Source organism: Catharus ustulatus, chromosome 8, assembly GCF_009819885.2.
Source record: "Catharus ustulatus isolate bCatUst1 chromosome 8, bCatUst1.pri.v2, whole genome shotgun sequence".
Taxonomy (NCBI): domain Eukaryota; kingdom Metazoa; phylum Chordata; class Aves; order Passeriformes; family Turdidae; genus Catharus; species Catharus ustulatus.
In genome coordinates, this window is record NC_046228.1 from 27,639,831 (window position 1) to 27,661,456 (window position 21,626).

At 38.6% G+C, this 21,626-nt stretch overlaps 1 protein-coding gene across 2 annotated transcripts in view; it reads left to right on the plus strand.

Moving 5' to 3' along the window:
* The window catches only part of GRID1 (glutamate ionotropic receptor delta type subunit 1), a 488,806-nt gene that overhangs the window by 124,857 nt on the left and 342,323 nt on the right, over window positions 1–21,626 (plus strand). The gene's annotated exons all lie outside the window — the stretch shown is intronic.

Genomic DNA, 21,626 nt, shown 5'->3' on the forward strand with positions numbered 1-21,626 from the left:
GAAGTGTTGATGGGTTGGTGAGATCATTGTAGTTGGGCAGGACACAAAACAATGTTCCCTTAAAAATGGTTGAAGTTTGCCATTTTCCGAAGGGTACAACTGCAGTGTAGAGATGACCTGCAGGAAGGCAGCGTGGTGACAACCTTCAGTGAACTAGGTATTTCCTCTAACTATGAAACTTGTATTTGCTTGTGATAATGGCAGCCTGAAAATACTACCTGCCACTCTTAAAATTTCCGTTAGCATTTCAGTTGTGTTCTCTGAAGCTGACCTAAAGGTGAGAGAGAAGAAACCAATTTATTCCCCGTTAATGAGAAGCTCAAGAATGGTAGTCAGTATTTCTTTGAGGTCTGAATTTTAGGATTATTTATGAAAACTACAGAATTACTCACGAGGGTTACCTTCCAGGCATAATATTCCCCTAAGATTGACGTAAAATACGTGACTCTGGGTTAGTTTTTCAGATTGTTGTGACTTGTTGACATTTGGTTGTTGGGCTATTTTTGGAGAGTGGGCAAGGGACACATCGTCATGCTGTAAGGATTTTTTTGTTGTTATTTAAGTAGTGCTAAGTAAAGCTCTTCTATTTCCATCCACATTTTCAAAACCAGACTGTGAAATGTGCTTTAAGCATCTATATTTTAAAAGGAGTCTCCTGGGTAAAAAAAAAAGAATAAAAGCAGTTTGGTTACCATAGAGATCATCGTCGTGCTCAGTTTGCTCCATACCCTGAGGTATGTGGAACTTAGGACTGAACTACTCTTGCAAAGCAACAGGTCTTGGTTTCTTTTGTGCTTACTGTCCTCAGAATGCATCAGCAATTCAATTGTTCTGAGAGAGAGCTTTTCTATTCCTTCCCTCCATCCCTAGTGCTTATCCATTATGGCCAGGGTCTATTGCTTCAGGCTCAAGAACTAAGGTGAAGTGCTGCTGTGGCAATAGGAAAGCCTGTTAGAATGTGGAGAAGTGACTTGGTGTTGAAATGGGAGTCAGCATGGTTAAGTGGAAACTTATTTGGCTCTTGCAAACAAGACACAAAAAGGGAAAATTAATCGTGATAGAAGGAAAAGTCACGGCATCATCTTGTATTTTCTGCGTTTGTCATGCTCTTTAGCAACCGGTATGACGCCAGTGCCTTTACTAATGGCAATTTTGAGATCAGCTCTGCGAAGGAAGTTTGCCTGAAGAAGACCCTGAGTGTTTCTTGTTTGGTATAGAGAACAATCGTTGGCTACTTTAGGGCTGTGACTCACTGAGAATGTTATCGTGTCCTTTGTAGGTATGGAATGGAAAGCAGGTTTCCATGAAATCTGTAATGATGTGAGTCTGGTCTTTTAATTGTGTTGCTCTGTAGGATATAATCCAAAACACAGTGAGGTAAATACAAAGACCCCACTGGCTTGTCAGGACTTTTCATCAAGCTGTTGAGCTGAAGAGCCTGTAAGCTTTGCTGCCAACAGCCCTCCCTCAGATAGTGCATGGTGACTTGTTCCTGTCTTGGCTCCTTAATTGATTTCTGCCTTTAAAAACCAAAGTTATGAGAAAAACCACCTTGCCAAGCAAACCTCAGAGAATGCATTGTCTGGTTTTGTCCATTCTTACATTAGGCAGTGAGGGTCCATAGGCAAGAAGAATGCAGTTGCATCCAGTTCAAGTGCTGATGACAGATGCTGAAGAGAACATCAGAGAAAAACTTGAGCAAAGTTTGGCGTGGCAGGACATACTTACCTGCCAAGCTTTTAGAATGACGGATTTACTCTGTACTGTATGGTGTGTCTTGGACCTCTCTTGAATTGACCTGTTGCAAGCCTGTCTGTATTTGTTCTAAAAAAAAAAAAAAAAAGTTCACTGAAGAGCTACCAATTTTTTTTTTCATTTCTTTGATAGTTACCGTTAATTGCTTTTCTGTAGTTCATTCTAATTTCAGGTTAATTGTGTACAATTTGATGATGGTGTGCTGTGTCTACCAAATGCAAATTCTCCAAAGGCTTCAAGAGGCATTTCATCTTAATGAAAATGCCATTTGGAAGGGAGATACATGGTCTTAAAGAAGAGGTCAATTTTGGTAGCTAATGAGTTGGTGTAAATGAAAAGAAATGTCTTCCTGAAGGACTTTTTTTTTAAGAATAGAAAACCATGGTTTTTTTTTTTCTCAATCAGGCCCCACAGGGAATTAGGAAGGCAAGATATTTTTTTTAGAGCAGTTTCTGAGGGAGCCTACTTGGGCAAGGCTTCATGAACCTGACCTGTTTCTCCTGCAGGTGACAAGTGCCCCTTTTCTTATGGCCAAATATCTCATTGGCCAGAGCCACAGGTGTGGGCATGGAAGAAGCAGAGTAAGCATGAAAGCAGGCTTATGTGAGTGCTTTGAATAATCCATGGAGACTAATTATGTATGGCTTTTAATGAGATGAAGATGTTGATGGTAGGTAATGGGATTTTTCTGAAGCAAGAATAAAACTAATGCTCAAAAAACAAAGAAAATGTAATGTGGAACTGCAGTTCCATGCTAGCTTTTAAAAAAAATATAGTGTCAAGTTGAAAACATTTAAGGCTTATTTACTTGTCAAGGAAAAATAGTATCAACTGAAAGGGTGATGATTTCAAATTTCTCTGTGGGAAGTGACCTTGCTGCATGCTTCCCCCTCTTTAAAGGGAAGATAAATCCCTTTTATTCTCCATGGTCCTTTTATCCTGTGCAGTTCATTTATGTGCCAGGAAGCAGATAGGATTTGACCATCACCTCAGCCTGGACATAGGGGAAAGTGGTTTATAATTACCCAAATGGAGTGGAAAAGTTTGTATCCCATTAGCAATCCTCAAAGACTAAAGCACCATAAAGTGTAATCACTTAAGAGTGTGTGTCTATAGTATTAAGCACATTTGAACGAATGCCAATGAATGAGTTCTAAGTGGAGTCGGTTATGAAAGTCGTTGGGCGTATCTAAAGTGTTTGGTTTAAATTTCAGAAACAAACATCAAATACAACCCAGTAAAAAATGGATTTTTACAGTTTGTTCTCTCAGATGGAAAGTAATTTCCTCCTTTGAAGGAAGTCTTGTACCATAAGCTAGGCTTGTTCAGGAAGATGTTTTTTTTCAGTGAAAAATTAGACTGTAATAACGTTTGGTCTCATGACTTTTTTTTTTTTCCTCTTTCTAAGTTGAAACTGTGGAATGTGAGTATCAGAATACAGATTTTTTCTGAAAGAAAACTTTTGGCAAGTGATTGAGCTGTGACAGGGAGGTGCCAAATGGGAATTAGGTGACCAGTTGTCACCGCCTTTGAGCATCTTAACTGCCGTTTGTTCTTTTGTTAATTCCTCTTTTTGATCTGAAGTAATTGGCTTCTGTCTGTATATCTTTATCTCCTTCTGTGAGGCATGTGTGAAGGGGAATGTGTTGAAGGAAGATTCGGGACTGCTTATCAAAAAGAGCATCAACTGTGTGCTGTCAGCTCCTTGGATGTGCCAGCATACTGAATGTGGCTTGTGGACCTGTGGAGTGGGAGAGCACCAGAGCAGGATCACCTTCTGGTGACCTTATTATGCCAGCAACCAAAAAGAGTTGCTCAAATATGTAACAATCAGGTAGGGGCTGGATTCCGTGGATTCAGTGCAAGCTCTATATTGGCTGCCAAGGCATGGTTGCTCTGGCCGATAACCCCGGACGATATCACACTTCTGGTATCTACAAGCTGCTTGACTTAGATCCAAGATAAGAGATCTCAATTTTATTGCTCTTTCAAAGCTTAAAAGAGCTCTTAGCTGCTTCAGAATGGAGAAAAAAACCCCAGCAAAATCAACTCTTCCCCTCCAAAGAGGGGGAAAAAAAAAACCAGAAAGAGAAGAGAGAAAAACCTTAACAAAATGACAACCAGAAAATGACAGTAATTTCAATTATAAGCCGCACCATTTTGACTAAAATTTTGGTCCAAACCCGAAGTGCAGCTTATAATCAGGTGCGGTTTATATATGGACAAAGAACGAAAAGTTGCTGTTTTAGTTTGGAGGACAGGTGTCTGCTGAGAAAGGCAGGAGCTTCTCTTTGAAATGGAGAATGTAAACCCCCTCCATCCAAATTATTATAATTTTAAATCAAGGGGCTCTCAGGCAAAGATATGGGAATTAGGAATAACAGTTCTTTTCTAGGGAAATTAAAATAGAAATACAGTACTACAAAGAAACAAACTCCAAACCCTGACAAAGTCAGAGTACAACCTGACACCCCATCAGGCAGGGTGTTGGTAGCAGTCCCATTAAATGGTGGCTGCATCCTCCTGCAGTGACAGATGTGATTCAGTTGGAGCAGTGCTCCTGTACAAGGTGCAGTTTCCCTCTGGAGGTCCAATGGTGATGTGGAGAAATCTGGTTTTCCTCTGGAGTCCAGTGGAGAAAGGGGCTCCCTTAGTGTCCCAAAACCTCTGTTTTTATCTTGGTAAGAAATGTTGGGCTCTTCCCCCTGGCTGGAGCAACTTCCAATGGGATGCAGTAATTTTATCAGTCCCACAGTGGGACTCAATGGTCATTAGCAGAAAATGACTGGCTGGAGGAAGGATGGGTTGTGAAAAGATAAAGAACAATGCCCTGCCTGGTTTCAATTGGATGGCCCATTAGCAGAATATCTCTCATTGAGATAAGGATCAGTGCCCCCACCCTCAACAGATGGTGATAGAATAGATACCTTTTATCACACTTGGTATTGTAACGTGCGGCTTATATATGGACAAAGAATGAAAAGTTGCTGGCCCCCGGAAGTGCGGCTTATAATCGTGAAATTACTGTAACTAAAAAAAAAAAAAAGTAAAAACCTCCTCAAACAAGCAAACTAGAAAAACCCAATCCCAAACACTGAATGACACAATCTCTGGGAAGCTCTTGAGTTTGAATGGGGGAATGATTTGTATTGAAGTTTCAAAAAGACAAAACTGTTTGTGAAGCCCTTTTACTGCATTTGTAAAAAAATTCCAGTGAAATGTTAAGCAAATTCCCTAAGCCAAACTTTCTACAGGTTGGTGATTTCATGATGCCTTAGTTTGCTAAGCTTTGCAAAGCTCATGATCATGATCATCAACAGATGTGAGAAATGCAGCTGGGAGCTGAGCTAGGCTATGCCATAGGAAATGCTGAGTATTATGCATACAGGTGTCTGGGCTGATTTGACTAGTTTTGAATGCTTTTTCAGTGTTCTGTATGTTTGTATGTTCACCATCCTGTGTGGAGAACTGGTTCAATGAGTGACATAATTTTATTAAGCATCCAAACATTAAAAAAACCCAACAACATAGAAAAATCCTGGTAAACATCTGTTTTGGAAGGTAAACATGGAAGAGGTAGAAAATATTTTTCTTTTCATTCAGTCTGCTTAGTGATTCCATTTCTCCTCAGTGCCTTGGATGGCAAGGGAAGGCTTGTGGCAGGGGGGTTAAAGTGGGATCAGAGAATTACCAATTATGCAACAATGCAAACAAGACTGAACCAAGCCTGGTTAGACAATCTGTGCTGTGTAAGTAACTTTTTTTTTGCAGGGGTGTCTGTGAAGATGTGTGCAAAGTAAAAATAGTGGATAGCTTATAAACATTAATTAAACCATATGGTGATTTTATAAGTGAATATTGTTCAATAACTAGGAGTCAATTCCACATTTTTTCCAAATGGCATTTAGTGAAACAAGGTAAGCAGCTACATGGAAAAATTCCCTCAGTTCTTGACTCATAACCATAACTCCCAAGGCAGTAATTCCAAATAGTTACCAAGTGGTCTTCTGCTGGTTTAGGCCATGATCTTTGCAAGAGTTTTTCTGTAATTTCTAGGTAAAGTGGTTTGAGTGCTGTATTTCATAGTTTTCTGTAATATATTTGTACAATTAACTTAAGGCACATATTTCAATATGTAATATTAAACTATACAAGATATATCATACTTTTAAATTTTATATTATTTTATAAAGTGCTAAGCTCAAAATGCTTTATTTTAGAAGTTAAAATTTAATTTATTGAAGTCATTGACGACAAAAAGCAGGATAAGGTACTCACAGACCTGTAGGGATATCCAAGTATGTAAATGAATCCACTTACCAGCTTGTTTTGTCATCTGTGATTCTGGCTTCTCTCAAGCATAGTTGAAGACTGGGAGGTATTTATGTAGGAACAAAAATCTCCAACCCCACATTGCTTTAGAAGGCTGGAAAGTCTATGTAGAAATCGATCCTTTTCAGAAGCATATTAGTATACAGAATATATTAATCTTGCACTTCTTATAAATTTATTATTAACTAACTTCAGCAATTGTTAAATTGGAGGATGAAAACATGCATTGACAAAATATGAAATATTTAATGATTTTAAACAGCAGAAAAAAAGTCTTCAGGGTTGAGTGAAACATTTGATTAGCCCAAATAATAGTTTCATGATATTGATGTATTAAATCTATGTCAACCGATGTAATGCATTGTAACTGGAACTTTTATTGCTTTAAGATAAGTAAAATGCAGGGCTTCAAATCAATGAAAGAGTTAAAAAAATCAATCTAAAGGATCAAAAACCAATTAAAAATTGAAATGCTGTGCTAGAAGCATCAGCAATACTTTGCCTTAAAAAATGTGTAGACAGTTTGATGTTATGAAGGCAAATCTTCAAAACTTCATTTATCACCACGTTACCAAATCCTACTGTTACTCCTACGTTCTTTTCGTTTTGTTACTTGAGAGGATAGCCTGAGCTGAAAGATCTCACCCAGCCTCAACTTTGTGTCCTCTTGAAGTAGGCAGCTATTGTGGCGGGGGAGGGAAGTTGTTTTGAGTCTTAAAAGTCCTGGAGAATCTACTTTTGCCTTTGACAAAAAGGTCTGAGGGTTGATAGGCCCTTGGCAGCTACGTAAGTGTGCACAGCAGCCTTTCCCCTTTAGCTGCTTGTGCTTGTGTGAAAGTGGAATTGTTTTCAGGTTGTGCCTTAGCCTACTTCACAGCTCGATCCTGTTTGGCTGCCTCAGGTTTGGAGAAGCTGAGAGTGAGAGAACAGAGGGATAAGCAGGTTAGGGCTGGCCTCTGAAGCACAGGGAAGGCAGCTCGGAGCTGTCCAGGAGCTTGGCACGAAGCACCCTGCTGCTTGCTTGGAACTTGGAACTGTCATTTGACTATCTCCTTCTGCAAATCAGAAATCCCATAGCTACTGGTCCCCCAAGGTGCTGTATGCTCTAATGAGTTACGTACTGTGCCCAAGAAGTAACTGGCTCATGAAGTGTAAATCTGTTTTTGGGAGCACTGAAAAACCGATGGTGGATAAATGTTGCCAAGAGGCTAGCTGTGATTTAGAAAGCAACTAAAACATACACTAGAATGAAGTACCTGACTCTCTGGCACAAAAGAGACTTTGGAGCTTCTAAGTTTCTTGTCTAAAGGCTCTGTTTGGTATCTGAAGTGTGGGCAATGGCTGAAAGTCAAGTCCTACAAAAGGGCTATAAATCCTGCCAGAATGCAGCTCCTTCTGCCAAGATCTAGGACAGGAAGCTACTGCTGCGCAGGAGCCACAACGAGCAGAGTCTGTTGCTGGTGATGAGAAAGGAGCCCACTTAACTCAGATTGAGGAATTACTGCTCTGCTGAATTGGATCCAGGCAAAAGTCTTTGTATCCATAAATTACTTACAGGCTTTTAAATTTATTTGGGGGAAACTCCCTTTGGTGTGGGCTTTGGTATTGGGAATAGGACATGCTTCTGTGATGCTACAGAAATAGCCTGCAAGTCTGTCTAACCTATCCTGATGATTTTTGTTGTGATTTAATGTCTTTCTTGTTCCAGAGTTGTCTGCCGTTCCCTCTAGGAACCCTTACATCTGAGACAAATGCAACAGAATAATACTGACTTGTGAAGGGCTTTAGGCATTGTGAAAATTTAGTGAGAAAAAAATGGGATAAAAAACTGCTTTAAGGTTCTATTACTTGATGACTTATCTTCAGCTTCAAACCTTTGGTTAATAAGTACTTGAGGGAGGGGAGGAGACAGGGAAGAAGAAATTGTCTTGTAATGGGAAATAATATAGGACTGCTATAAAAGCTTAGTAACTCTGTGTTCTCTTGATCACTTGTAAATCAGGCCCCTGATCTTAAAGCCACTAAAGCTAGTGAGTAAATTTATTCTAATTATTTCAGGAGGGTATAGATAAAGTTTATGCAAGTAAAGGTTTTTCAAATCTAGACCCATACTTTGTGGCTCATACATGCTCAAAATTACCTCTTTAAAACTACTTGTATGTTTTATCAGAACTAAAATTGGTGAAGTGCAAATCATGGGAACTCACCAAATTGTATATTACGGTAATTTCACAAGTATGAGACGCACTTCTGGGTGTTGGCAAATTTCCGAACTTTATCCATGTATAAGGCGCGCTTTTGGGTTCAGATCAAAATTTCAGTCAAAACTGTCCTTTTCCCTCTTACTTTCAAAAAATAGTTGGACAATGAGACAGTGTGTAAAACATCCCTGCATCTCCCATCATTATGAGATTCTGCTGACAGACCAGGATGGTCCCTGAGTGCTCAGAGACCTGTCACAACTCTGCTCCTGGACTCCTGAAGCCAACTCAATCAGCTGTGCGTGTCATTGCTGCTGGGTTATTGGCTTATGGCAAAGAGTGACTCTGTGGCCAGTTTCCCAGTGTCCCTGTCATAATCTGAGCCCTATAATATTATATTAACAGATAAATATGACTCCTGACCTATTTATTTTCAGAACGATTTGGGAAGTGCTGTGGGTTGCGTGATGTACAAATCTAAGATTTAGAGGATTACTGGGAAATATTAAATTGTTGTGGCTGGATCACATTCAGTCCAAGAATAAAGATTTCTTTTCCTGAAAGTTGATACATAATATAATTTTATTCTTAGTCATCACAAGCTTCTCTTTTTTGTATTTTTTTTAATGTTTGGCTTCTTTGTAGAAGCCAATAAGCTACTGGAAATTTCAGCCTCTGATTCAAAGGTCCAAAGGTTCATGAAAATCTAATTCCTACTAAAGACCAAGACTTTTGCTCTCGATATGGTGAGCATTATCAGATTGTGCATCACTCAAATGGGGAGAGGTGCATAGGAATTGCTTCTTAATGTGGCAATTTCTTCCACTGTGGTTTCACTAGGCCACTGGAGAAGGGGGCAAGTGCCCATTATTTTAATGCTAGTAGCAGCTGGAGGTCTAGTTATGCAGAGAACTTACATCTGAGTAACTACTGAACTTAATCACATTAGTGAAGTAAACATTTCCCCAGCACGGACTTCATCTGTGTCTTTTGAGTAAGATTTGATACATAGAAGTGAGTAAGGTTTGATACATAGTGGATAGATAACAAAACCATCTGAACAATTCCTCCCTTTCTAGGTCAGTGCTTTCTTCAGTGTGCACTTGTGTTTTGAGAGGCAGTGGCTGTGAGATCTGTTGGGCTCTGTATGACGTTAGTGTCACGTTTTCACTCGTTTTATATGATAGAGCATCGTGGATGATGTTGTATCTGCAAAAGCTGTGCTACCAAAATTGTCAGGCTTCAGCTAACAAAGTGTGTGCTCTTCCCTCAGGAGATATCACTCTAATTTTAGACATTTGAAACAGGGTATAACAGAAGTGGAGATGGGGAAAGAAGGTGAGAACTGGATGTATTAGATCAGTAAACATTCTGAATTTACTCAGTAAAAGTGGAGCGCATAGAAGGAGAAGTGCATAAAAGAATGAATGACCTTTGTTAGCTCATCATTACAGCTGTCAGCATGAAAGCAGATCTGGAGGAGATGTGAATCAGGAGAGCAAAGCAGATGGGTATGCTGAGGGTAGCTGAAGAGTGAAACTGAGGACAAGAAGTGCAGGGTTTTTTTATGGGAGAAGTGGATGCTCAGTGGAGTCTGATGTGCCAAATCCCAAGTCCCTGAATATTTGATCATGTTTAACTATGGATCTGGATGAAAGAGTGAAAACGTACTGAAATATACAGGGAAGTCAAGAAGGTTAAGGCTAAAAAACCAAACTGTCTCATGTGTGAGGAAAAGAGAATTAGTACAGAGACCTAGATTTGTGGAAGAATAGAATAATACAACTCTTAGTAGTTGTATTTCTTTTTTTTTCTGGGGAGAGTGTGTCCTTCCGTTTTGAGTGCGCAAAATGAGAAAGTTTTGCTGCTCAAATATCTGTGTGATGGGGGCCTGGACGAGAGTTTCAACTGTCAGAGGTCACTTCCTAGACACTGTGGTCTTTGTCCTTTTAGTTTTGCTCTTAGAGAAAGCTCTAAATGAGGTAGTGCAGGATGAATATGTGGCCCATGAAGGGTTTACAGTCAAGAACAAACTGTATTAAATTAAAATATGCATAAAAACTAAATTAGACTAGCTTATAAAGTGAAGTTGAAGCCAATTATGGAAATTAGGTGTGATGTAATAGTTAATGAAACCAGTGTAGCAAGCACAGTGAAGCTCTACTGATTGCCAAGAACATCTTGCTTTTACAGTACTTATGTAACCATCAGGAAAGGCCTCAGAGTGTTTTTAATAACAATAAGCCTTTCTAATAACACTTCTTTGCTTTTTTTTTTCCACCTTTTTTTTGCTGTGATATTTTGTGCTGCAGGTGGGAGTGTATGTGTTAAATTAATTTGTAATTTTCCCAACGAGTATTACAGGTTATACATGTATTTTTATTGTCACTGTGCACTTCTCTGAATTGCATGTGTGTACTTCATTAACAAGGAAGTTTTTGGCTCCTGAGGATTTTTATTGCTCTTCCTAGCTGAATGGAAGACTTGTGTGGTTGTTTGTCTTGATTTGCTTCCGTAGTCAGCAGTCCAAATTTAATTTAATTAGAGGAAAGAAATACCCAACAAAACCACAAAGCAATGTAAGGTTGTGTTGGTTCTGTGATAGTAGCTGTTTTCCAAACTTTTGTGTTTAAAAAAAAGGCATAATGTAAATTTGAACGTTACAGAGCTTGATTTGTTGCTTCTCAGAATATCTCAGCCTTATTGCTTCAACAGAAAAACTAGATTTCTCTTTACAAATACTTGTCTGACTGCAGTAATAATCAAATAAGTCTAATGGACAGCAATCTTAATTTTAAAATGGAGGTTTCTTTTAGTATAGGCCAGTAATTGAAGTTTACCTGCTGCAGATGGCCTTTTCCTCAGATCATAAATTTCTTCTGTGGTTTTCAGATATATAGTAAAAAGTAAACATATCACAAACTTGATGAATTGGAAGTTGAGAGATCATTTCTACATGTGCTGCTTATAAGATCTTAGGTAATTTAGGTTACATGTACAAGATAAACTTTAAAATCAGAAATTAGAAGATTTAAAAGTGTTTTTTGAATTATCATAGTCAACTCCTTGTAGAAATAATAGGATTTGCCGAAATATTACCTGAACAACACTAAAGTAAGACATAGACTCACGCTCAGGAAAGTGAAATGCTGTGCTCTGCTATGCCTAAAGCTCATTACTGGCATCAGCAGAGGCCTTTACTGGCACTTCAAATCACAATTAAATGATATTGTGGGATGCTTATTTCTCAGAATACTCCAAGTGTCCATGTTTTTTATGTTTGGATTTTCTGTCATACTTCTAACAGTTGTGGTACTCCTGCTTGCTGGAGTTGGGAAAGCTCAAGGAGAATGTATTCCTTCTCTCTTGCCTCATGTCATCATCTCTGTTTTCCTCCTGCAGCCAGCTGTCTTGTTCATCCTGTAGCCCAGTTTTGATGGGTGTTACTGGGTGGAAAACATCATCAGAACTAAACTACTGTGTGGAGCAAGGGCCTTTGCAGATAGAGAGTGTAATTGGATAGTGCATTCCCACGAGAGACTGTCTCCTCTGTGAATTGAAGAAACTGTCTCGGAACCTTAACCTGAGAAGCATGATTCAAAGCTGCTATCAGTGACTTTTCAGTTATTTTCTGAGAAATACATGATGGATTAAGTAAGCTTTTTTTTTTTTCTCCAAGTCCCACTTGTTAATTTGCAAAATATCATTTCAGCTGGAAGCTGATGTGAAATGTTGAAACACTAATATTTTAGGAGAACATGATCCTTGGAGTTGGTTATCTTGACAACTCCAACAATATCCAAGGATGGATTCTTCTGGGCCTCTGTACTTGCTCAGGCATGTATTAGTTCATGCTGTGGAGAAGAATATCTAAAGAGCGTTGTTAACAGGCTGTAATCTAAATTTGTGTTAATATCATACAATAAGGAGAAACTGTCACTAAGTCCTTAGAAATTCTTGTCTCTCAGTTGTTATGCACATGGTAGCAATGATACACCAACTAACTTGTATTTCTGTCAGGTAAAAACACCTAGAAGTAGAACTGTGGCCTGGTTTTAGGTTACTAGTGTTTAAGTGAAGCAGTGTAAGTGCAAAATAGCCAAAAACACAATGGATAAGGCTATGCTCTAAAGATGTCCAAGATGCTCCAAAGATGTTCACTTAGTAAAGTGAATCTGTACTCAGTTAATTCTCAGTCAGAACTCCTGGAATTCTGTGGTAGGTTTTAGTTAATATTATTACTGTGTTGGTGATCCTAGGCTTAATTAATTAAAAAAAAAGTGTATGACACAATTTTCTTTGTTTTCCCCTCCCTCAGTTTAGGTTGTTGCCAAAACTAGTTTATTTTGCAAATTTCTGGGAGCACTGACTCTATTACACATGAAATAATGGAAAGAAACAATGCAACAGCTCATTTCATTGTATGTCTTTTTCCCTTGTCATCTACTCTGCTTCATAAGGCAAAGATCCCAAACAAAGGATTAAATGAAAAAGTATAAAAGGAAGGGCGAGTGAAATGAGAATAGGAGAGGAAGCATAAAACAGATTCATATTTTTCTTTCATTTCAGAGAAAAACTGATTATAAATGAAACAAACAAGTTTCTAAAACACTGAATATCATTCTTTCCTATATTGACTAAACACAATAGTTTTTTGTCTCTGTACAGAATCATCAGATACAAAGAACTTGATGTTGGTTGTTTTTATGGCTAAGGTAAATAGAATTACTAAAGAATATAATTTCCAGATTTCATTATAACTTTATGTAACTAATTGCTTTTTTTTTTTTTTTGTCTGTCTGGGACAATACACTCATTTCTATTTCAATACAAGTTGTACTATTTTCCATCTTTGTTAAGTACTTTGTTATAAGACTTCTAAGGGTTCTGTCTGTGAGCATACTACACATGTTATTGCCATTTATTTTCTGGAATGAAGCTAAAATATTGTGTGTGTCCATTTTTTTTTTCTGCTTACTAAATACCACTGTGCAAATTCATTGTGAAATCACTGCAGAGATAATTCATACCATTCTCCAATAACTTGCATTAAACCAGAGACACCCCAGAGACCATAACATTATCTCTGGGATTACAAACTATGCAAATACATACTCACCATGCACAGCTAAGCTAGACCATGTAATTTCTAAAACAACAGAAAACAGGTAAAGTGGGTTTATTTCTCTTTTGTCCATTACAGCCAGGTTTTCAGCTAGTTGTCTCATAATTATTCTGTGGGAGGAAGGAGACTCTTCTCTTTTGGGAAAGGTTCTTGATGAAAAGTGATAAAATGTAAAGCACAATTCAGGCTGAACAAACTTTTCAGTTGTGGAATATGAGGCTTTTAAGGGATAAGCATGAAGGAGTTTTTTCTGAAACTATGAAGGACACGGTAGCAGAACATAAATAACTGAAAAAGTGAAAATCAGCCTAGAAAATTGTACAACCTTGGTTGTTTGCTCAAAAGACCTCTGTGTATTTTGACTGCACTAAAATGAAGAAAGTAACTTTTGCCCTTTGTGACTACACACAGGCTTAAATTATTTCAAAATAATGGGTAAATTAACACTTCAGTTTTTTAGACTGAAATCAGAAGTGACATGCTTGAGGATGCCCTTCTCATTTGTCCTAAACTTCATGTCTGAGTATACACTGTATTTTGTTTACAATTTAATAGATACAAAAAGCAATAAAAACTCATTTTCTAGTCTACAGGAAGTTTTCTGGAACACCAGATGCTCAGAGAGGAGGAGAGACAGAGTAAAAAGTTTATGCAGGCTGCCACTTTGTCTCTCCAGAAGAACCAGCTGATTTTAGTGAACTTTTTTTTTGTGTGCATGAAATGCATCTCTAGATATTTATATGTATGTGTACACATATATATTAAAAAATACACTTTATTTGTGGCTAGATGTGCGTGTGGTTTTGGATGTATCTGTTTGGTTCTTCATGCAGTAAATCAAAAGAAAATGGGTTTTAGTCTAGTGTAGACATCATTGGTGACTCTTGAATGTATTTTCTGTTTCTGGTGAGTTGGTTAAAGGCTGACTTTCTCTTGTGAATTAAACTGCTTACAATGACAAGTTTATGAGCTTGCTAGCTGAAATTTTAGTCTGTTAGCTTTGTCCATGTCTGTATTTATACTTGTCAGATACTTGCTGTTTTTGTTCTAGTTGTCATTTGACAGATTTGGAAACATGATGTGTGAAATTACTGAGCCTAACTGGGCAGTATGGAGCATGGTCTAAACTATTTAAAATGAGTGGAGGGAGAGTGTCAGTGAATTGCCTGGGCTGACCACGGTCAGCTTTCTTTGCCGTGTGCTGAATTGTATTGTGGCCAAAGTCACAAGACCTGCATCCCGTATGTCATAAAGCTGGAAGACAGGAGCATTCCAGGAGAGTTTGACATGCAGAACCTGACAGTGGCTCCTCCTGACTCTCATGGTGGAGTTACCAGTGAATGTGGCTTAGCAGTTCTCTGTCATTTATTTTTTTTCTGTAGCTGACAGCTAGCTAATGTGAGAGCAGCTATGCCAGGAAAGTTCCTGATACTGAGTTTGTGGTTTACCCTAGCATAATTAAGAGCTGGTACATGACCATCTCATTCATGGTGGGGAAAAGCAAGAAGATTAAAGGGTTGAAGCAGTCAATGGGCAGTGGTTACTTGAGTTGTGTGTGAAGCTCTTTGAGCATCAAAAGGCGTAGAAGCAAGCTGACAGATTGTTAATTCCTTTTCTTACACATAGCACCCGGTATAAATATAGAAAAGGAAGAAGGAGGTTTGGGCTTATTCCAGGCAGGATCCCAGTTCCCCTCCATTTGGTATATGGGTGGTGTTTCCTCTTCTGGCACTTAGGGATTTGATTGTTTACACAGGTTTGCTTAGCGAGTGCACAATTTAAAAAATGATTTGACAGGAAAACAGACTTGCCTGCATGTGTGTATGGGGACATGGGAATTTATACGTTCTGTGTGGATGCAGGGCATGGACAAGAAGCCCAGCTGCTGTATTCAAGAGGAATGTGGTCTGTGATGGGAACCTCTTGCCCCATGCTCAGCCTCTCTCTGCAGCTCCCCAGTGCATGGCAGTGAAGGGGATGTGGCTGTGAGATGAAGTTGTTTTTCAGGACTGGCCAGAATTATTAATTCCCTCTGTGGTACTTGGTGTTTGGGGCACTGAAGGCCTGCTGGGGTGAGAAAGGAAGACAAAGCTGAGTGGGTTCCAGTGTCTTGCTGAATTATATATGTGAGATAAATCATGCATTTATTTTACATGGTAGCAATAGTGATTTGTGTACATGGGGCATCTGTATTGTACAGGATGCAGCAGCTGTACTTGCTGTGGTTTTATTGTTGATTGCAATGAGATTGTTTAGAAAACACTTAGAAATGCAGTATGCAGAGATAAAAATATTTAGATGTCAGTTGTGTGCTTAGGAGGTTATTTAATTAAGTTCATCAGGAGACTCAATATTGCCCTTAGGTGTTGATGAAGATCTGTCATCTCTTCAGGTTTTGTTGAACACTTAAACTATACTATTTGCCTCTTTCACATTGTTTTAATGACAGTTCTTCTAAGTAAAATGTGACGAGAGAGAAGCTGAATTTGTCTTATATTCACATAGTTAATCTTACGGTTGCTTAGCATGTGCTTGTTTCTTCACAATAAATCACTTTAAAAGCCAGTTCAAATATTCCATTTCAATATTAAGACATAGTGCGGGAATAGAAGTGAATACAGCATAAGAGTTACAAATGAAAGTCTTTTTAAAGTCTGCACCAAGTCTAATGTAAATAACAATACCACTCAAAACCAGATTGTAAAATCTTTGAGTGTCACCTATGCTACTGTTTTAAACTCCACTGGTAGTCCTGTGTAGTCCTCCTGCTGCATTATGTTGGTTGTAGACCAAGTGAAAGAAAAGAAATATATTTCAGTATTTTGTGACAGCTGCTTCAGTGACTTAAAATGAATCAGGTGAGCACTTTCAGTTGTCTTTTTCTCAATTCTTATTGCTCCTTGACAACACCAATAAAGAATATAAACACCAAATTAAAGACAAAATGACAACTCTACAAAAAATTAGAACAGCTTTTTCTCTTGGTTCCTGTGGGAGCCAATATTGTGCTCACAACATTTTGTGCTGGATGTGATAATTCAGATTAAGTAAAAGTAGTGGAGGTTTTATCAGCACTAGGGAAGCAGAGATGTTTTCCAGGGGTGAACACAGCAGCTTTTGTCATTTGAATTCTGTTTCAAAAAAGCTGGTCCAGACACTTATTCATTCTCGTACCCTCTATGCTTTAACTTTGCCAGCCACGCCTTTCCTGCATGGGTACTTTCCATACTTCTTTCTCATATCTTCTGGATTTCTTTCCTTTTTTTTACCTTTCTGTCCCTCACTTACTGCTAATAATTAGCACTCTTCTGGAAGTCAGAGATCCCTGAAATTGATCTGTGCTTATTGTGCAGCCAACAAACAATGGAGGAGCCAAGGCTGTTCCCAAGCTCCTCTGTCACCATTGCCTGGCAATGTGGTAGCAGCCAAGAACTGGCTGGTAACAGTGGAATGGGTTTTTTTCATTTTTTTTTTTCTTAATTTTTTTTTAAGAACTGAAAGGTACTTCTATGTAATCTGAAAAAAAAAAATCAGTGCTTTTTTGGTAATTTTTTTTTGTTGTGCTTTTTGATAAAGTTGAATAAGTAGAACTTTCTTTAAGACTGGTAAGAGCAATGTAATTAGATTGCAATTACATGATCTGATTTAACTCCTGCAAATAACCTTTCAACTGAAAAACAACCCTTGAAATAATTTTGTTACAGTGCATCAAATAAAAGGATAAATCTTGGGCAAAGTTCTTTCAGATTTCTGAGACAGGCAAAAGATTGTTTTATATGAGGGTGTCATTTTTGTGTTGTAGGAATGACAAATGACAACCAGTGATTAGGAAATACTTTAGAAGAGTTGGTAGAGGCATTTAATAAGTAATGAAATGAGTTTTAAAAATACCAGTGCACACTGAGCGTGTGGTTATAGAAGGGATGATAGCTTTTTCTGTGACCAGTAACCAGTATAGTGTTGAGAATTGGTTTGAAATGCAAAGCATGGGACAGGCCAAATAACCTGGACATAGAGTATCTGGAAAAATGTGTTGCTTATTACAAAATGAAAAATGATGATAATCCATGATAAAGAAAAATTAGGTCTTGATGTTAAATTAGCTCATGCGTTTCTTTGATGGGAATACACATTGGTCTGTGTCATGGAGGCAGTTTGGTCCAGATGAGTAAGACTGGCTTCCAAACCATAGCCATTTCCTGATTTGGCAGCTCAGTGCTTTCACCAAGCTGTGCTCCTTGTTATTGCTGGCCCTTCTCCTGGGGGCTATGCTTCCTGTACTTAATTAGATGAGAAAAAGATGAGCTGTTTTCCTCTCCCTCACTTCAGGTTCATGTCTGGATGCTCCCAATTCCAGTGCTCAGTAGTATAGTTCACTGAGCTGGCTGTGAACCTGAGAAGCTCCCCCTTCAGTGAGAGGATCTGTTTTGCCTTTTCAGCTTGAGAAGAGAGTAAATTCCAGCTAAAATTGCTCCTTTGCTAGCATCAAACCCAGTGCGACTGTGGTTTGGGGAAAGAGGAAATGTAATATTCCCAGTGCCTTGGTCGTGTTGGATATTTTCATAGCTTGGATTCAAAATCTTCTGTTCCTGTTCTGAGTTACATCAATATGCAAAAAAAGATATCATGCTCTCTAATTAACAGTGAAATGAGTCCTGGCAGATACAGTCCTCCATGTACCGAGCAGCCAGAAATGGTTTAAAGGTTCCAGTACCAGGCGATGTGAAGCTTGCCTGGAAAAGCCAGCTGTAATAGGAGCTAAGCTGGATCAGCTGAGTGCTTGGCTTTTCTAAAATGATCTGCAAAGAGCATTAATTAGTAGCATATCAGCAGGCTGACATTTGAGAATCTTCAGTAAAACTGCAGTGATATTGGTCAGTAACAGTAACACCATCTTGTCATTGAGGATTTAGGTAAGTAAGGTTCAGAGGACAGAGGTTGTAAGTAGGTGATGCTAAATGGGTCAGTTGCATTTGGTGCCTTCCTCCCCACAACTGGGAGAGGCAAGAGAATGCAAAAACAGTTGCTGTGGCCACTGCTTATTTTGTTTTCTTTGTTTTCAAAACTGTAGTTTTGCCTTTCACATTATAACAGAATAATATCACATTAAAAGGATATCAAAATGTTCACATGTGAACAATTCAAAGCAATAAATAATTATTCAACTTTATTTAGGAAAATATTTATGCACAGGTTCCTCACCTTTCTAAGGAAGATACATAGAACTGCTCATTGCAGGCAGCAAGAACAGGACCATGCATTTTTTACACATTGCTTTTGAATTTAGCAAAATGCTGAGGGGAGAGTGGGAGAGAATCAGCCTCATTTGTTACAGTGGTTTCAGCCTTTAACTGTTCCCAGGTGGTTACAGTCAGTTCCCAGTAGGAGCACTAGGACAAAGTTGCCTTGTTCCAGTGTCAGAAAGGTCACATGCTAGAATCCAGAAACATTATTCACCTCGTGTGCCAAATGCAGATTTTCTGAAAATAGCCATATGCCAGTTTGTTATGGTGATGTGCACATGCTTGAGCTAGTATGTTGCTTCTGATGCCAAGTGTCTGTCTGAATGAGATGAGTAAAGCAGTGTCAGTGCAGTGAGTGTAATCCATTCTAATATTAGATCCTGGGGCTGGATCCTGCCGGCCCAACCACGGCAACTGCAGCTCAGGCTGCTCAGGACCTCTGTGCTCTCTGCAAACAGCTTTCCTTGCTTCTAATTATTTTATTGCTTTTTCTAGGAAGTATGAGTAAAGAACAGCTAATCATCTCACAAAATACAGTTGCAATATGGTCTAATGGACAAGTACTGTGTTGAGTTTTTGTTTTTCTGAATTAGTGTAATTCTAGCTTGACAGACAGCCCTATCCATTGTCATCCTATGTGGAAAGGAAGTTTGCAAGTGATGAAGGTAATGCCATTAAAAAAAAAAAGAAAACCCCATCCCCGAGCCCCCAGACTTATCTGGTCATGTCTGAATTTGAACACTAAGGCCAAGGACTTCTGAAGATGAAGTTGTACAAAGATGTAGCAGCATTGAAATGTTGTAGGTGAGGAGTGTTACTTCCAGGCTCTGGCTTGCTTTGTTTTAGGAAGGGAGTTTGCCTGCATAACTGGCAGTCAGATATCTCTATGCCACCCAAAACTTTAGGAAAACCGAGCTCAGAGCACTTAGTTGACTTTGAAATGGCAAACTGGGTAGGACTGACAGGAGAACTGTTCAGAGCTGATGCTGCCACCTTTGGGCCAGCTGGAAATATCTCCCCATGGTGTCATGCATCTCTTTCAAACCACCAGTTGCAAATAAAATTCCCAATTTCCCTAGCCCTTACAGATTTTGAGCACTAATTTAGTCCAAAACTCCTCTTCAGCGCAGGCCTGCCTATCGGACTTGAGTTTAAAACCACAATTGTGCCTATGTCATAATAACTATTGGTAATGAAATTGAAAGCATATGATTGTAAAAAGCATGAGTACTCATTTTAGTCAATATTAAAATCTACTCTCTTTTGCCTATGTTTTATTTCAGTTGATATTTTCTTCTAATAAATAGATCAGTGTTGATGCTTAATTCAGTAGTGTATTTGCTTAATATTCACTTGTTAAAACATTAGAATAATAAAAAAATCTTTTTTCTTTACAACCCCTTTCCACTCAGCACTTCCCATCTGTCAAATCTGTCTTTTCAAGTGCTTTTTATACTTTGGTCAGTTATAAAAGCATTAAGGCAGGACAAAGATATTTCTAAACATAATGGAAAAATAAGGATACAGTGTCAAAAATGTTTAGTGCTGTCTCTGACTGTGGTACTTATAGGAAACTCATCACCATAGTAACTGAGCTTCTGCTAAATAATTACCAACAGATTTGTTCTTTTTTGTCTTCTAACTATGTCTAGCCTTGGCTATAGTTTTAAATATAAGATTATATATGTACATGTTAGCACACTGCATTTGGATGATAAGCCAAAGAACTTGCCATATAGGACCCAATTTTTGCAGAAGTGATTTGTGATTTCTAGGTGTTCATGGCTGCTGTTTTCTCACAAATGAAAGAACAGTGCAGAACAGTTTTAATAAAGGCTATCTTATTGCTACAGCTATCGTGGAAAGCCAGACCTTAGGAAAAAAGCAAGCTTTTTCTACAAAACTAAAGCAATTTCTTGAAAGACATTAGATTTGTGTTTAATAAGCAGCTATTTGAAATGGAGCACAATTCCCTGCCTTGGCTGTTCCTCGTACTCCATCAGCTCAGCAACACTTGGGCATCGCCTTACTCACAGTAGATCAGTGGTGTTGCATTTCATTTTTTCCCCCCCTGTGGTATTGTGCAAAGCAAATGTTTTAATTTGGTTTGGAGGATTTGCTGCCCTGAAGGCTGTGTAACCTGGGTGAACAATGAGCAAGAGGAGCCAGCTGCAAAGTAGGACCTTTCAGCATCTTCATTCACTTTTTGAGTTGCTGATGATCCTTTCTCTGAACTCTTCTCATGTATGGTGACTTCATGCTTGCTTCAGGAGCATTTTGGAGAGCACTGAAGTCTTTTACAAAAACTGTTGCTGCTTATGGGGAAGTGGCCTGCTTCTCCTTTGTTTTGTTGCCTAGAAATGCTGTTTCATTGGCATATTCTGTTTTTAACCCCATTCTTTTGTGGAGAATTTGCTAGCTTTTCATGCTACTCCTAGCTGTGAGTGAAACTTCACAAAACGTGGGCTTGAACAGTCTGAAGAGATCTACTGACACGGGCATGCCTTGAACATGGTCTTGCAAAGCAGTTCATTTGGGTTGAATAGTGACATATGAAGTCTTTGTGCTTCTGGCTGAGCTCAGTTTCATCTTGTTTGTTGGGAGATCAAATGCCTTTGTTTTCTGTAGTGGCTAATGCAGCTTGGTGTTTCAAAGAGCTGACAACCAAGTGATCTCTGACTTGAAGGTGTTGGGCTTCTTTTTTTAGGTTTGTGTGGGGTTTTTTTTTTTTTTTTTTTTTTTTTTTTTTTTTTTTTTTTTTTTTTTTTTTTTTTTTTTCTGTGAGAGCTGTTGCTTGTATTAACCAGGCCATGAACCATTTAGGACCAGACTTCTGAAGTTTGCATTGCCTGTGCTCACAGCAGCTAACTGAGGTGAGGCACAGATAAGTGCAAGCTTATAAATTGATTTTTCACCTTCACTTATTTGTGTTGAAATCCACATGCTCCTCTCCTGGTGAGGAGCAGCATC